Here is a 3,635-nt window from a genome sequence, read left to right as displayed (position 1 = left end):
GCTAGAACACATCCAATGCTACAAAAACTAACACTCCCTCTTAGTGAGGAATGTGTTCTAGTGCTGCTGCCCCTTGTAGCACCACCCTATCTCTGCATCATCTCTTGTCACACTGTTGATGTCTGGCTGTTGCTTCCCACCAACTACTGCGCAACTCTGATATACGTTGCACCTGTGCTGCTGTTGCACTTGTGCTACTGCTGACCCTGTTGAACTGCTACCAACACTGCAACTCCCTCTCATCTATTGTTACTGTTGCAACTGAGAACCATCTGAGATACCCGGTATCTGCTACTGAAACGAGTTCTCCACCATACCCATTTGTTCCCTGAACTGGATGAACTTAGCTCTCCCTAGAGCCTTCGTGAGTATGTTTGCTACCTGATCTCCTGTGGGAACATACTGCAGCTGGACTGCCCCACACTATACACAGTCTCTGATGAAATGACATTTGATATCTATGTGCTTCGACCTGTCATGAAACACTAGATTCTCAAAGAGTTTTATGCAACTCTGATTATCACAGTAGACACTGGTTGCTCCCATCCTCTGCCTGAACAAGCTCACGAGCAACTTCCTAAGCCAAATAGTTTCGCATGTAGTTGTGTTGGTTTCCATATATTCTGCTTCTGTTGAGCTCAGTGCTACTGACTTTTTCTTCCTGCTACACCAAGAAACCATCCTTGATCCAACACTGAAGCAGTACCTGAAGATACTTTTCCTATCCACTGAACTACCTGCCCAATCTGCATCTGTGAATCCACATAATCTGACATCATCTCCTCGAGTATATTTCAACCCATACCCAACTGTGTCACGCACATACCTTAGGATGTGTCTTGCTACTGCCCAATGTACCCTTTTCGGCTCAACCATAAACTGACTAAGGGTATTGACAGCGAAACAAATGTCTGGCCTAGTGTTGACCATATACATGAGAGACCCAATGAGATGTCTATACAAGGTGGGGTCAACTTCCTTGTCCCCTGATGCATCTATCTTCTTCCAATTGGTGATCATTGGCATAGTCATGGGCCAACAATCCTGCATTTTGAACCTCTTCAGAATATTTGTAGCATATCTCCCTTGCCCAAGGAAGATCTCCCCATTCTTCTGTCAAACTTCCAATCCTAGAAAATAGTGCATCAACCCCATATCCTTCATGTCGAATTCTGTTGCAAGGTTCCTCTTGCAGTCTTTTATGAGCCCTGATGATCCTGTCAAAAAGAGATCATCCACATACAAAACCAGAATGAGTGGCTCGTCCTCTACCATCAAATAGTAGAGGTTGGGATATGCATCACTCTTGACAAATCCCAACTGCTGCAAGTAACTGTCAATCTGACCATACCACACCCTGGGTGCGTGCTTGAGCCCGTATAGGGATTTCTTCAACCTGCACACATGAGTGTGCTTCTCATGAGTTTCAAAGCCTTCAGGTTGTTCTATACACACCTCTTCTTCTATCACCCCGTTCAAGAATGTTGTCTTGACACCCATCTAGTGAATCTCCCATCCCATCTGAGCTGCTAGGGATATAACATATCTGATAGAGATATATCTGGCAACTGGGGCGAAGGTCTCCTCGTAGTCTATTCCTTCTTTCTGTGCACACCCCTTTGCCACGAACCTAGCCTTGTACTTCTCTACACTGCCATATGTAGCGTACTTGATCTTGTAGATCCATCTGGAACCTACAACTGATCTGTTTTTCGGCCTTGGCACTACCTCCCAAACATTATTTGTCATGATAGAACTATACTCTTCTACCATGGCATCCACCCACACTTGATGTTGTGCGGCTTCTTGAAAGCTGGAGGGTTCTGCAACCTGAGCTACCAAGGCTTGATATCTATCAAGTTGTCTGCGTTGTCTCTTGTTCGTCCTAGAAGTTCTGATAAACTCCTTTGCATCTCTCAATGTATGACAAACTTCCCTGTTGGTTCTACCACTGGTGGTGGGAGGTCCAATCAGTTCCTCCTCCTGTTCCTGCTGCTTCGTTTGTTGAGAACTCCCCAAATCTCCTACCCCTGAGGAAATACTAGCACTAGTCACTGTACTTGATCCCTGTGACTATCCTCCTGCTAGTCCCACTAGCTGTCCCTGCTGTTGGACTAACAAAACTTCTATTGATTGATTCTGATCACCTGCAAGCATCTCTCAAGATCTCCTAAAAGCTCTGTCATCCATGTGTTGAAGAAAGTGTAACTATGTCCGGTCTTCATAAATGTACTTTTGATATTTGTATTTATTCAAGAAAAGAAATATTATTTTTGTTATATTTATCAATGAGTTTCTTGCTCATTGAAATAGGTCTAGCACATGTCAAAGTTCTATAAGTGAGTCAAAGACTCAAAAGAAAATGTTAAAGACCCTTAAGGGCATGTTACACCATGTACATATTTGTATAAGAGTCAAAGAATATCCCTCCAAGCAAACACAAGTCCTCTCCATGCAACGACATCATCAAAGGAATAAAAAATGATGAAGGAAACTCAAGTCGGCCTACAGTCATCATGTCGGCCTCAAGTCGGCCTAAAGGAGGGACAATCCTCTATATATAGAGGTTGTCCACTCCCTCAAACGACAAACAATCCACCTCTGAAATCAGCGAGTAAGGAAGACCAAGAAAAGGGTGAAAAAGGACGAGTATAAGGAGCCTTTAGTGCAGCGAAGAAGGAGAAGTCATCACCGAAGGTTGGAGGATTGTTTCTAGGGTAAAACACAGTCACATGTGCGAGAAAAGGAGGCATCTCTACGGTCATAACAGCAGCAAAATAACAATCTCATACTTCTCATTGTTTGGGCTTAAAACTTAGGCCTATAAGGGCTCCCATTAGAGCAAAGAAGGCTCTCCCAATCGAAGAATAAAGGAACCAAATACTCAAGGAAACCTCCCACACCGTGTGAGAATTTAGGGCTGCAGGACAGTCATATCAAGTTTGCAACTACACCTTGAAGAAGGAGCTCAGTTGGTCAAGAGGAAGGAAGGGATCGTCACAAGTAAAGCGTCACACTACAGATAAAGGATAAGCGTATCTTCTAGAGCAAGTGCAACAAGGACTATCAATAGTTGTAAGAAGAACAAAGTGCCGAAAGGAGGGCGAAGTGTCGGGGAACGAAGTGCAGGAAGAAGGAAGGACTTGAATTGTGCTTGGAGGATATTTGTGTCAAGGGTCTAGGGTTTGGCATTGATCAATAGAAGCTTCAATAAGAGAAATTTACAAAAAAGTTTTCCTCTACAAGAGAGAGGTGTTTTTCCCTACCAAAGAGCCAACATCTTGTGTTCTTGTTCTTATGTTTTTGGTAGTAGTTTGATGAAGTAAACACACATGCATTAATAATAAGAAGAAGAAGATTAAGCTAACAAGATAAATTGTAAAAGAGCTTCACAAATTGTTATAAAGTCTAGAAGAATCCTACTATACCCCATTGCCCTAGATTCTTCAACACCATGAACTTTACATCTCGTCTCACTACAATCTTCCTACTACTAGGAATGTAGATCCTGTATGCCTTTGAGTTCTCGCTATACCCGACGAGGAACCCCTTCTCTGCAGTCTGATCCAATTTACTGTGTTTTTCATCTGGCACATGGTAGTAAGCTACACTCCCAAAAATGCTCAAGTGACTTA

The sequence above is a fragment of the Pinus tabuliformis genome, chromosome 4_1 (genome assembly GCF_031772625.1).
Source record: "Pinus tabuliformis cultivar Carrire ecotype Pingquan chromosome 4_1, CPIR1, whole genome shotgun sequence".
Taxonomy (NCBI): domain Eukaryota; kingdom Viridiplantae; phylum Streptophyta; class Pinopsida; order Pinales; family Pinaceae; genus Pinus; species Pinus tabuliformis.
Note: the sequence above shows the minus strand (reverse complement) of the source record.